Source organism: Macaca nemestrina, chromosome 8 (genome assembly GCF_043159975.1).
Source record: "Macaca nemestrina isolate mMacNem1 chromosome 8, mMacNem.hap1, whole genome shotgun sequence".
NCBI lineage: Eukaryota > Metazoa > Chordata > Mammalia > Primates > Cercopithecidae > Macaca > Macaca nemestrina.
Window position 1 is genome coordinate 79,225,552 of NC_092132.1, and position 14,434 is coordinate 79,239,985.

Here is a 14,434-nt window from a genome sequence, read left to right on the forward strand (position 1 = left end):
GTTTGTCTATCAACCCTTCCTTGGATTGAGCCAATAAAATTCCTCTCCATGTACAAATGTACACGCATAGTTTTTCACCTAGCTTGTGTGTTTCAGCTAGGTTTTGGTCACTGTCAACCAGGACTCCTAAATGCTGTTATACTCTCTCAATTAAACACCAGTGGCAGCTCCCTGAGCATCGCCAATCCAGACAAACTATTGTGGAAGTTTCTTAAATCACTGCACCTACTCTGCCTTTAAGTTGAATGTGGCTTCTGGGTACTTGGGAAAGAATACTTTGGGGAAATAATAGTGATAAACTAAGATATTCAAACCCAACAGATTTCAAATGTGTTGTGTTGACATTTCTAGTACAGGTAAGAAGAGTTATGTCTGCTTTATCGATTTTTCTCTATATGCAACATCCAAAAGAAACCATTTTGATAGTTTCAATTTGAGGGAAAAATGTATTTCCTCTTCATCATCTATGTCATAAAATAAGAGAGATGTCATGACTCCCATAAATCAACAGATAGTTGTAAAATCAATTTTAACAAGGCACAGAGAAGCATAATTTTCATGCTTGTGAGCACCGTGCTCTATGACTCACTCACTTTGATTGCTTCCTACTTGGATCTTGCTGTCACTAATCCAGGAAAGAGATATACAGCTTACTGAAGATAATCTACTACACGGATTATGATAACACCCACAGCCGACAATTTAATTATGGTCATGCACCACTTGACAATGAGGCTATGTTCCGAGAAATGCATCCTTAGGGGATTTTGTCATTGTGTGAACATCACAGAGTGTATTTACACAAACCTAGATGGGAAAGCCTACTACACACCAAGGCTATATGGTATAGCCTATTGCTCCTAGACTACAAACCTGTACAGTGTGTTACTGTACTGAATATTGTAGTCAACTTTTTAACACCTAAACACAGAAAAGGTACAGTAAAAATGTAGTATAAAATATAAAAATTGGTACATCTGTATAGGGCATTTGCCACAAATGGAGCTCAAAGGACTGGAAGTTGTTCTGGATGAGTCAGTGAGTAAGGGATGAGTGAATGTGAAGGTCTACGTCATGATTGTACACTTTTATATAACGGGCAATGCAGTAGGTTTGTTTACACCAGTACTGCCACAGACATGAGTCATGTGTCACACTACATTATGACAGCTACAATGTCACTAGGCAACAGTAATTCTTCAACTCCATTACAATCTTCCGGGACCACCATTGTATATGTAGTCTGACGTTGACCAAAATGTTGCTATTCAGATGACTACATTTATTCAGAAGCCTAAAGTGTGGGTTAGGTCTTCAGAGAGGTTGCAGACTAATATGGGATCCAAATGTATAAGCCAAAAATGAAACTAGTGTTCAGGGTCAGAGAAGTACCAAGTATAGAGATCAAACAGAGGAGCGATCTCCTGGAGGACAGGATTCTGCTTGGGAACCATGCCATTAGAGGCCTCGCTTTGTACTTGGCACGGATTAGGTATCTGGCAAATGTCCGCGGGGTGATTCAAGAGCAAGTGCTTAACTTGAGTGAGAGTGGGAGGGATGGCCTCGCAGAAATGGTGAAGCCTGAACTGAAAGCAATACTACCACTTGCTTCTGTAGAACTTGGTTCACATTTTTCTATTACAGCCCTTCTATCTAAGTCTAACCTCAGATCTGTATGGCCTTGGTGGCCAGTGACTCTCTTGGTCATCTATTTGCATAAATCAACACGAAGTAGGACTTCTGGGTTTGGGGGCTGAAAGAGGAGGGAGGAAATTTTGACTGGGATCTAGCTCAGAGAGAAGATGAGGGGAGTCTAGACTAGATGATGCCCACTGGTCCCCTGCCCTACCCAAGAATGTGTTTTTGAGCTCCTCTGGGGGAGAAATTAGAGACTGAAGAGATGTTTGCATGAGCCCTCTGTAAAGACTAAAGGAAACAACGATCTGCAACTCTGAAACCATTTCATAGGGAGAGGCAGCACCCAGGCCACGCTGGGCCAACATTTTGCTACAAAGAAAGTAGCAACAGAGAACGTGGCAGAAAGTCAGGGGACACTGCTGCCTGCCCCTTCCCCCGCCCCTTCCTTCCTGCCCCTGCCCCTTCCTTCCCTCCTATCAGGCCTGATAGGAGAAGGGCTGGTCACAGAAGGCACAGAGTCATTTCAGAAAACATTTGCAATACCTGCTAGGGATACTCAGAAATATTTGGGGTGTTTGGAAGCTCCAGAATCACAATGTAGGAAAGACTCAGTACCAGCAAGGGGCAGGAAGAGTGAGGGTGGGCAGCTAGGTGGTGGGGTGTCGGGGAACTTCAGGTTGCTTTGTATATACTTTAGCTGGGGTTAAGAAAACATCATTGATTCAAATTTTAAAATGGGCATGGTGTGGACTAATGCTAATGGAGAAAATGGGGATGAAGGGTGGACACTAATCTCCCTGAGCACTGGCACATCTTTGGGAGGATTTTGCAGGAGGTGGGGCCCTGTATTTGTACAGGTGAGGTCTAACAGCACAGCAAAATGAATAAATGAATACCAGGAAGGTCACATTTATTCCCACAGCCAATGGGCCTGGGAACAACAGGGTTTTTACACTCAACAAAACATTATCCACTTAAATATCTCTGCACCACCATACCCTGAGCTCCTCAGGGGCTGGAATCCAATTTTCTATTAATCTTTGAAATACAAGTGACATAGCACAGGGCTATGTTCCATAAAAGTCTTAAGAGCTATCATATTGCATGAAAGGGAAGGAAAACAGAGAATTATTCTTTACTGAGCCCCTCCTATGCACCAGAAAGACAACTTTCATATGTCGTATCATTTAATCCTGTTATCAGTACTTGGGGGCTTCAGAGAGGGACCTCCAAAAGCTTAGGAGTAAGATAAATAAAACTGTTTTCTGAGCGGTAAAATGGGAGATCAGTGCATGCTGGATCAGGAAAAAAGCTATCTTATAAAATCATCTTAAAGAGATAAATGGCTCGTGGGCCTGCAAGACCTGATAGAACCTGATTAACTGCATAATCATAATGACAGTGTCAGGTTCTTCTTGTGTTGGTTATTCAGGAGGATGAGCAGACACAGACAGGCAGAGAAAAACAAACGTGGAGGCCAATCCAAGCGCTATTGCAAGGAAGGCGGGAAGGGACTCAGGCCCCATTGGCCAGGCGGTTGCTCTTGAGAGAAGCCCATCCAGCAATTTCAGCCCTCGTTGTTAAACATTGGACTCATCTAACTCCATGCTGACAAGTCTCCTTCTGGCTACTATCTGGCATCCTACATAAATCTCCCTCAAGGAAGAGAATGCACTGGTCACATGGATTCAGTTCTTTTCACTGGTCTCAGGGACACTTCTATCTCCTGGTAAATGAATAAATTGGCATCTGATGATGATTTGTCTTGCCCTGAGATCCACCCACAAGGAGGACATGAATTGGTCACATTGACACAAGTGATCTTCTTCCAAGGATAACTGTTTCCCTTCATAAAATAATAGACATCCAGAGTTTATGCGCCGTCCGGAGAGCGTGGCTGCAGGGAGTGCGGTCTTCAGCAAGGCCCTGCTCTCTGGCTGCCGCCAACTCAGCTGGTTGAGCTTCAAAGGCTGAGAACCGGACAGCCTTTCACTGTTTTGACCACGGTAAGTTCATGATGTGGTGATGAATGCTGTCATATGAAGTCTCTTAGAAGATAAGCAGCCTGCAGCCCCCTAGGGGCAGCAGGCATATACCTCTCTGCTTTGCAATCTCATTTTATGGATGAGGGAATTGAGTCTCCCAGAAGTAAAGCAACTTGCCCAGGTTCACAGAGGTGAGTTTGGAATTTAGAGCTATCTGGTTCTAAAGCCCATGTTCTTACTAGAGTGTCATATTGAATAACACTTGACATGTCTAAGATGCTTTACAATTTACAATTTCCCTCAACTAGTATCTCATCTAATCCTCACAAGAACTCTGAATAGCAGTGACACTGAACCGAAGCAGCCTTGCACTGTGTCCAGCTACAGGTTGTGAGGGACCCTGCAGCTCTGTCCAGGGTGGGGGGCCACATGGAGGCGCAGTGGGATCTAAGGGCTACTGCAGCAAGTGTTTTCCCTCTGCACAGCCACTGAGCCTGCACGTGGACTAAGAGGGAGTTCCTAACGGAGCTAGTGAGGAAAGTAGAGTTAGCTGGAAGTAGAGGAATGTGTGGGTTATGCAAGAATTTCAGAACTTCTGCAGAGAGCCCAGTTTGTAAGTCACACAGGAAAGAAGATTCCTGGCCTCTGGGTTAAAACCTCCTGAGGATCTCCAGGAAGCCCTGTGGCTCAGGGCTACAGGAAACACATGAGCCACAGCCCTGAGTGTTTCTAGTCTTGTTAAACTTACTCTTACCACCTATGAAAAACCACTCTCTCCTCTCCATTCCCAAACTCCTGGTTCTTATTTTCCCTGCTGACTGGGTGGTGACAGGAGGGGGGCACATTAGGTTTGGCATTGGGCAGCACTTTTATTGGGTACACCAGTGTTTGTGAGCGAAGCAGCCTAACGTTATCATTCATGCTTTTCACAGAGGAAGACTCCGAGGTTTCTGGAGTTGAGGGTGCCTGAATCCTGTCCAGTATCTTTTCCAGTGTAAGGAAAGCAGCCCCGGGGAGCCTGCAAAGCCCTCTGGTGCCCTTTGAGGATGGTTTTCTCCAAGGCTGCCTCCTTCAAAATTATCCCAGGTGTGGAAAAAGAGAGATGGGTTCAAGCGGAGGCTGCTCCCAGCCCCTTCCAGAGAACAGTCCTGGAAACAGCCTGGAGCCTGTCTTTCCCTGCCCCAGGCCTTTGCTTCTCTACCCTCCCTTTTCTAGTAGGGAGAAAAAAAGGGCAGATTCCATTTCTCAAAGAGTGTCATACCTAGAAACTCATACCCGGGAAGACACAGTAGCTAGCTAATTCTTTGGTTTATGATGTTTTTTCCAATCATCACTTCATTTAGAAATTGAATCACATTATAATCTATTCCCACTAAATGAAATGCAGTAGTCAACTTGTTTTACAATATGGATTGATCAATATTCAGAATGGGTAGTATAGAGTGTATATTGTCTGTTTCGTCTTCTTTTGCCCTGATCCCAAAGATTTCCTTTCAGACAGACAACACCTTTTAATGAAGAAACTTTTTTAAAAAGTCCATTTGCATTATGTTAAAATGCAAGCAAAAGATAGTTGTTCAATGTGGGAAGTAGTTGGCTGACTCCACAGACTGAAACATAAAGGAACCAAAAGATCATAAGGCTGCTTTGTGCCTCAAGCAGCAACAACACACTACTTTTTCTGCCTCCTTGTTAAGTTAGAAACCAGATTCTTCATATATTACTGATTTCTATGATATTGAGTTTCAGATTCAATAGAGCAATACATTGAAACCTTTAATGGGTGTAAAGATGTTATCTCCTGAGAACGTAATAACATAAAAACTCTTCCTTAAGTAACCTTAAATAGTGGGCCCAAAACCTTTTTAAATGCCTTATATAAAATACAACTTTTGAAACTCTTTTTTCTGTAACCTTTTGAATTATAATATTCTTATGCAAATTTCAAGTCTTTATTATTTATTCATAGTCCCTCATCTATCAGGCATCCAATGGGGAGAAAAATCTTGTCTAGCAAAGTCATTAAGTGACTTAATTTTGAACATCCAACACATGATACTTAATCTTCTGAACTTAAAATTACTTTCTAACTGCACGACAAAGCCATTAATATTACAAAAAGCATTGACCTCTTTAGAGTGACTACCAAATCAGGTACTGCTCACGTGCCTCTTGATAATGGATGTAATCGAAAGAAGGTACAGCCCCCCAATGAAAATAGGCAATGACTCAAAATGAACAAAAATTTTAAAGATTCTAATTCCAGGGGTCCTAAGAGTGCGGTTCTAAATTTTTCATGTTGAAATGAAATCTTCATTTCGAAGCAAAAGAAGCTTCACCTATATCTATTATGTGAATTTGAAAAAATAGAAAAAGTCAAACTATGCCTTTCTTGGCAGGGTCCCTTCACAACTGAGAAAATGAATGTGGGCAGAGGAGATTAGATCATTAAACACAGCAAACACTCTCTCATGGCATTCCCTGGAGAAATCAACATGCTTTGCCGTTTTGTCATTACTTCTTTGATTCCTTCGTAGAAATTCGTTTAGTGGAGCAAAATTCCCATAAGCCCAAATAATGTATCTTAAAGCTAAATGCACATCCAAAATGCAAATCTTATGTTTAAAAGTAAAAATTCTCCCTAGAATGATTACTTATTTGCTGTTTGAAAACAATGGTCTCAGCCAGGCATGGTGGCACACACCTGTAATCCTACTTCTTTGGGAGGCCAAGGTGGGTGGATCACCTGAGGTCGGGAGTTCCAGACCAGCCTGGCCAACATGGTGAAACCCTGTCTCTACTAAAAATACAAAAATTAGCCGTGGTAGCGGGTGCCTGCAATCCCAGCTACTCAGGGGGCTGAGGCAGGAGAATCACTTGAACCTGGGAGGTGGAGGTTGCAGTGATCCAAGGTGGTGCCACTGTACTCCAGCCTGGATGACAGAGAACCCGTCTCAAAAAAAAAAAAAAAAAAAAAAGGTTTTTTCATTGCCCTAGTCGTTATATAAATGGCAACCTGAAGATGTGGCAAGTCAGAATGTTACTAGTAAACCACAGTACCTGTTCCTGGAACCCGGAACCCCAATTCTGTATCCGCAAACAGGAACAACTTGCTGTTTTCAACTGGTCTGGAAATAATGTGCAAGGAAATAAAAGAAGGCAACAACAAAAGCTGCTGTTCCATACCTGTTCCACTGTTTCAAAGCAAACAGCTGCTCATTTCCATCCTTCCCCCTGTGCAGGGTTAAGCGGGTCAATAGAGTCAGGTTACTTTTCATTTGTTACTTTGCCAGCCAGTTGGTTATCTCTCTGGAAAACACAACAAAGAGAGAATGAAACATGCATGACCGTAAAGCTTGCAATTACAAGGCATCCACTGATACCAAAATATATGCCGCATCCCACTTCTGATCCTTTGTCAACTGGTGCTTGGTTCAACCAAACACCACTGAAGAACTGCCTCCAGTGTCTCCACCAGGACTCTCCATTAAGGAAATAAGCTCATCTCCTGACATGTGAAGTGGGTTCCTTCAAACTTCATTTTCTTTTTGGTCTACGGCTAGTACTGATCAGTTGATTTAAAATTACTGGAAAGACCATGCAATATTAATAAGCGGGAAACTTTAATTGCTCACTATTTATTAACCCAATATTTTCAAATCTGCATATTTAACCCTTGTCTAGTTAACAGGCATTGAGTCACAGTACTGACTGAGGTGGTTCTAAGAGTTAAGGCGTCTCGTGCTAATGCCCATACTCTCACAGACATTAAAAATTCTCGTGAGACAACAACTCTTATGATTTCGAGTAAGATCCCACAGACTAAAAATGTGTTACGTGAGACAGGTTTTATTCCTGAATTTGGCACAGTGGGGTCCTGAAACCTGAAGGAGTAGTTTAAGTGTGCTGCTTACCAAGACAAGTAGCCCAGCTTCAGGCAATTTTGTGTGAATGATTTAGAGCACTCTCGCCTCTAGAGGGCATTGGTATTTTAGATACCTTTGGATTTCCAGCCAGAGTTTATGAAGCTGCCCATCATCACATAAGAAGAAGAAGGAAGAGGAGGAGGAGGAAGGAGGAGGGAGGAGGAGGAGGGAGGAGGGAGGAAGGAGGAAGGAGGAGGGAGGAGAAGAACAAGAAGAAGATAAAGAAGAAGGAAGAAGAAGAAGAAGGAGGAAGAAGAAGAAACACAAACAAATTTAGAACTAAATACCCAAGTTCCAGCATCACCTCAGTTTAAGGACAGTGTCCTTTGATGACATAAAAGTAGTTGCTATATACATATGGTGAGCTTTGTATGTTTATTGCAGCACTATTCACAATAGCAAAGACTTGGAATCAACCCAAATGTCCATCAGTGACAGACTGGATTAAGAAAATGTGGCACATATACACCATGGAATACTATACAGCCATAAAAAAGGATGAGTTCATGTCCTTTGTAGGGACATGGATGCAGCTGGAAACCATCATTCTCAGCAAACTATCGCAAGAACAGAAAACCAAACACCACATGTTCTCACTCATAGGTGGGAATTGAACAATGAGATCACCTGGACACAGGAAGGAGAACATCACACACAAGGGCCTATTGTGGGGAAGGGGGAGGGGGGAGGGATAGCATTAGGAGATATACCTAATGTAAATGATGAGTTAATGGGTGCAGCACACCAACATGGCACATGTATACATATGTAACAAACCTGCATGTTGTGCACATGTACCCTAGAACTTAAAGTATAATAAATAAATAAATAAATAAATAAATAAATAAATAAATAAATATGGTGAGCTTATGGGTAGCTTTTTAAAAATGTATGTTTTAGTTTATGTTTCAGATTTAGTCTAATAAGAAATACTTTTAGTAAGAGTCATTCTTTTTGCACAATTAATCACTCTCCTTAACCATTAATCTTTATTTTAAAGTATTACATAGAACATTAGTTTCAAAAAGTTAAGTAACGCAGAACTCTTCAGCGAAGTGGAACTGTAGCTGAGTTTCAAAGAGAAAGTGCAGTATTCATTCAACAATTAGTCACCTATTGAATTCAAACACTGGACTAACTGCCAGAAATATACTGATAAACAAAAGTCAACACAGACCCTGGGTGTGTGAGTCAAAGAGTTACAGCCTTCCGAGAGAGGCAGCGAGCAATCAAATGGTCACCCAAAAAAGTGGAAAAGTGAGACTTTGGAGAGATACTACAAGAACATAAAATCAGTGAACAGGGGAAGATTAGAGAAAACTTCCCTGAACAAAAACATCTAGGCAGAGATCTGAAAAGAACTAGATAAAGGAGTTGCTGGTAGTAGCAAATATATTCCAAGCAGGTGGAAGAGCATGTTCAAAGGTCCTATGTGCTTAAATCGGAGAAATTAAAAGGACATACTGATGCGTACTGTCATACATAGGACGTCATTACATGCCTGTAAGCATATGGCTTCCGATATCAAAAGATACTTCCAGAGATCAATGGGATCATATTCCACATAACCAGGTGAGGCTTTCTAGAAGTGGTGAGTTTCAAATGATGTTTGCAAAAGGAAATAACTCATGGTTAGCACATTAAACAATTCTTTGATTCAAAATGCACTAATGTATTGTAAAAGCATTGCCAAGTGGATCATTTATATTTTGAAAAAGAGAACTTAGTAGATCTTCCAAGATTGAACCAAAGAGTCCTGTCTGTGAGGTGGGAAACTGAAGATAGAACCACGATGGGGAGGAGGGTTTTACATGCTAATCTTCCTTGTTTTCTCTATTTGTGGGGTCTTCACCATTCCTTTAGGGGCTTCTAGAGAACTTTTATCCACCTCTTTCAATTGCCACATATGGCTAGGGTTATTTTAAGAAATGACTGGTGCACCACCACAGAATCTGCAGCAGGTACCAGCTGAATTATTTGAATATTCCACCCGAACTATCTAACACATAAGCATTAGGGTTACATAGTCTTTCTTTTAAATTTCATATCTCAGCAAGCTCAAACACCACTTGTTTTGAACATGCGATGTGCAAGGACATGATGAACAAACACATTATTATTACTAATATTGTTATTATTTTTACTACCTCTCTACATCATTTGTGTTATTAGTATTACAATATATGAAACTCAAGCCATCACTTTGTAAATTTCAAAGAGATAAATCATCTGGTCAAGATTCATTGCATTAACTTACTTGGGAAAGGGAGAAAAACAGGTGGTTGCTTTGATTGCATAAAATGAAAAAGCTGTCGCTACTACTTCAGTATCTAAGATGTCGCTACTGAACAATTCTGGCAATTCTTCTGTAAAATCAAGTGCCTATATGTTTCTTCAGAAGAACAAACTGGTTAATTCCTATTATGTTTTATCATTTTACAAAGTTAAAAAAAGTCCCTTTTAAAGAGAAGTTACAAAGGGGAGAGAATTTTAATGTGCTGAAATCTATAAACATGTATAAAACATAGAAATACAGAAGGAGAAGCAGAGAGACCTAGATTATAACTCTCTCTAGAAGCACTTGGAAAGATTTTAAGAATTCTGACGCCTGGGGCCCACCCAGACTATCCCAAAGCAAAAATCTGGCTCAGTGGTGCTGGGCTTGTGTACTTTTTAAGGCTCATGGGGTGGTTCTAAAGAGCTGCCTGGATTGAGAGCCCTGTTTACCCCGTGTCAGAGAGATCTGACTGCCGACAGCTCTCCAGTCTAGCAATGTGGAAAACACCTGCTGACCAGCAGCTGTCTGGAGGAATTTCCCACTGCCTGGGTTTCCCAAGAAAACATTTACTGAAGATAATGGCATCCTTGTGAAAAAACACAAAATAAAATTCAGTTTGACTCAAGAAGGAGTATCCAAAAACATTCTTATTTCTTAAACATTGGACAAGTCACTTTTTTTTTTTTCTTTTTTTGAGTCTCACTCTGTTGCCAGGCTGGAGTGCAGTGTAGTGGCATGATCTTGGCTCACTGCAACCTCCGCCTCCCTGGTTCAAGCGATTCTCCTGCCTCAGCCTCCCAAGTAGCTGGGACTATAGGCACGTGCCCCTACTCCCGGCTAATTTTTTGTATTTTAGTAGAGACGGGGTTTCACCATGTTAGCCAGGATGGTCTCGATCTCCTGACCTCATCGAGAGGTCACACCTGCCTGCCTCGGCCCCCCAAACACAGGTGTGAGCCACCGTGTGTGGCCGCAAGTCACTTTCTTGAAGCCTATGTCTCCCCTGAAAATCATCATAAAATATAAACCCATTTTACTTTTTATCTCCTAGAACTTTTATCAAATGTCTATTACGACTTGCTAAGAATTATACTAAGAACTTTTATATACATAGATTATTTTCTAGGGTTGAAGTTTGGGAAAGTTTTAAGAAGGTACTCTCTCCCTGCCTCCCAAAATGGGAACACAGTACATTGGAAGAGCTTTAAGAATCTGAATGTGTAATCCTGATAGATTTCATTCCAAAATTAAAATGCATCAGTGGATGGAATGAGTTATACAACAAATGGAAATTGCTCCCCCGTATCACAGTGCAAGGCACTATACTGGGTATTTTGGGAGACTAAGAGGTGGTGATGATGATGATGATGATGATGATGTTGTTTGTGATAGTAGCTAACACTAACTAGATTATCTCATTGAAGCCCTAAAAAGTATAAAGTGGACTGGGCGCAGTGGGTCACGCCTGTAATCCCAGCACTTTGGGAGGCCAAAGCTGGTGGATCACCTGAGGTCGGGAGTTTGAGACCAGCCTGGCCAACATGATGAAACCGGATCTCTACTAAAAGTACAAAAAATTAGCCAGGCATGGTGGTGGGCACCTATAATCCCACCTACTCAGGAGACTGAGGCAGGAGAATCGCTTGAACCCAGGAGGCAGAGGTTGCAGTGAGCCAAGATCGCACCACTGCACTCCAGCCTGGGCACCAAGAGCGAAATTCCATCTCAAAAAAAAAAAAAAAAAAGTATGAAGTGGGTATTTTTATGCACTCATTTTCTAGAGGAGGAATTTAAGATTGAGGAGGTTGAGTGAATTGCCCAAGGTGACCAGCCAGTAAACAGTGGACTCTGGCTTTGAAATCAGGCTGGTTGATTCCATAGCTTAAGCTGTCACCCATTACAGAGCTTTGCTTCAGGAGCTTGTAATTCCAGGGGACTGCTGCCTACTATATTCCCTTGCTTACCAGTCTATGACTGTGCCAAGTGGTGCATGTTTTAAAGCTCAAGAAAAACATTGGGGTAATGGACTTAAACAAGGAACTACCAAGCGTGTTCACTAATAAAATCCAACTCACAGTTCCAGTGTCAAGGTTAAGAACTTACTTCCTTTGGTTAAGTAAACTTTTGGTTAAGTAAAGCTCAGAACCTGAGAACTGTGCTACAAAAAAATATTGACTGAGTCTTGGTCCCTGCTAGGCAACATAATATGTATTTCACATGTGTGAAATTTAAACACCTTGTTGCTTACTTACAGTAAGCAATTGCTGTAATAAACCAAGGAGGCTTCGAGTCAAACAGATGTATTTGTTTGACAAAACGTAAATAGAACTTTGGTCCCTGATTTTGCCAGTAGTTATTTTCTGTTCCCATTAGCCTAAGATGTCTCTAGTGTTAGCTTTAAAAAGGGTAGAAAACAAAAACAAGGACGGTATTCCCTGCTCAGGACAAAAGTCCTTTCTAGTGGGGTTTCTAATATGGAGGTTGCTCTGCAAATTGTTATCTGAATGTGGCTAAGCAACCACAAAGCCATGAGTACCCAGAACCCAAAATACTTTCCAATTCTATTTGTTTGGTGATGGTAACAGCATGGGCCTGAAGATATATCTTTATCTTAACTCTAAATAAACCTCTTTCACTCAGCCCAAGTAACAGACACATATTTGAAAGAGAAGGAAATGCTAAAGATTCCCTCCTGAGATTAATGACACCACTTACGTCACACTGGATCAATTCCTAAGTGCTTTCACAGGTCATATCGTATCTATTATTTGGTACTATTAACAGGTGCCCATTTTAAGAAAGGTAACCTGTTAGGTGTGATTGTGTGACTTCTGCCAAGCATGAGCATCAGTCATGAGGGTCATAAATCTGGAACTGGAATCCAAGTGGTCTGCTATCAAATTATGTCCTTCTTGATCCCAGTTAAATAAAAATACTGAATGGAGCAAGCAAATTGTAAATGACAAAGGGAACCCCCTCATGGCCAGGTAGTCCCCACAGTGGTCACTGGTCTTGGAAGCAGGGCAGTCCCTCTGCCCGCCTTCTGGGCCCACTGCACCAAGCAGATCATGGCCTTGCATGAGTTCCCATTATCCACAGTGGATCTTCTCAGTGGAATGTTTCAACTTGCTTGTGGAGGTCACAGCCATGCCCTCATATTCTCTTTTATAGATATACATTCTCCCCTCATTTTGCTGAAGTTTTCTCTTTCATACAAAAAGCCAAGGCTCACTAAATTGCCATCAACTCATTAATAGAGCTTCTGGTCTGCAAAGCCATCTGCTTTCCTGCAGAGCGAGTGCTCCTTCGCTATTTACAACATGCTGTTGCTAAGAACAGTCTTGCTCTCTGCTGAGTGTCATCAGAAGGTGCCCATAACCGTATGGCTAACATTGAGTGGCCTGTCCCAGAGGTGAGAATGGAAAAGCCCCTGTCTGAATGAGTTGTGTCATCTGCCACAGATTCTTCCACAAGCACACACACCCCCTTGGGGCCCAGACACTCGTGATTAGACAGGCGATGGTGCTGGTAGCATCTGCCTCTGCTGCCCACCTCTGGCAAGGCACCTCTCCCACGTGGTCTCTCCTCCCAGGCCTCAGGTCACCCTGGAGGTCAGCCCAGCCACCCCTTCACAGGGCCCCCAGTACCCACGAAGCCTCCCATGCCCTCAGTAGCTCTGCTCCTGCTCCTTCCAGAGCCTTTTAGGAGCCTTTAGAAAATGTTCTATATTTCTCCAGAACCATAAATGCTCTGCTGTCAGTGGGAAGCTACCAGAGGGCAGCTGTCAGTGGGAAGCTATCAGCGGGAAACTGTTCAAGACCCCAGACACACACACCGGTGAACTGGTCCCTGTTGCCGAAGCCCAACCGCTGTTGAGGCAACAACAGTGCAACCTCAGCCATCCTTCGACCTTCCCTGGGGAATCCTCCATTCTCCCAGGGTCGGGTCTCACCTCCAGATGCGAAGCGGAACAACTCACAGAACCAGTTTAAAAGGATGAGCCCAGGAAGTAATGAGCTGGGTCCCTGCAAGAGGCAGCTCTGACCTGGGACACAGTCGTAGCCCTGCTGCAGAGCAGACCAGAGCTGGACAATCTCACGACTGGGTGGGAGAGCAGGAAAGGAGTGCTGCCCCACAGGTCCCCCTGCCCCAGGCCCTGGGCGTGAACATCCAGCAAGTGGCCCCAAAAGCCTCCTCTGCAACTTTCTTAGAAGTCCGAGCAAAATATTCAAATGAATCCATGTTCAATTCAGCACTTCTTAGTTCTTAAACTTAAAAAGAAAAAGAAAAGTTGGGTGCCAGGATTGCAGTCCTAAAGCAAGACCGACCCACCATTCAGTATGACTGTGGTGCCCTCTGGTGTTCATAAAGAAAGAAACTGTAAACAGGAGTTACAATTTCAAACTGTTTCTCACTCCAAATCACCCTTGATTTTCCATGTGCCTGATGCCTGTCTCTCAGCCACCTAAGATGACGAGAACTGCCTAGAAAAACACTCCTGGAAACATCCGCGTGGGACAGGTCACGTCTGGAGAGGACGCTGCCCTCTTGGTGCATTCTTCTGAAACTAGAGTTTTGCAATAGCGTCCCACAGTTCGTCTGTTGGG

At 42.6% G+C, this 14,434-nt stretch overlaps 1 protein-coding gene and 1 long non-coding RNA gene across 4 annotated transcripts in view; one reads left to right on the top strand and one right to left on the bottom strand.

Moving 5' to 3' along the window:
* LOC105482194 (DnaJ heat shock protein family (Hsp40) member C5 beta) overlaps positions 1–14,434 on the bottom strand; it is an 81,046-nt gene that overhangs the window by 53,448 nt on the left and 13,164 nt on the right. For all 3 annotated transcript variants that reach the window (XM_071068162.1, XM_011742201.3, XM_011742202.3), the window contains exon 2: positions 6,810–6,932. The gene's annotated coding sequence lies outside the window, so the exon portion shown is untranslated. The remainder of the gene's footprint in view (positions 1–6,809; positions 6,933–14,434) is intronic.
* Positions 1,198–4,979, top strand: LOC105482193 (uncharacterized). Its single transcript, XR_987433.2, has 3 exons — positions 1,198–1,492; positions 3,071–3,644; positions 4,556–4,979. It is a non-coding gene; the product is annotated as an uncharacterized lncRNA (long non-coding RNA).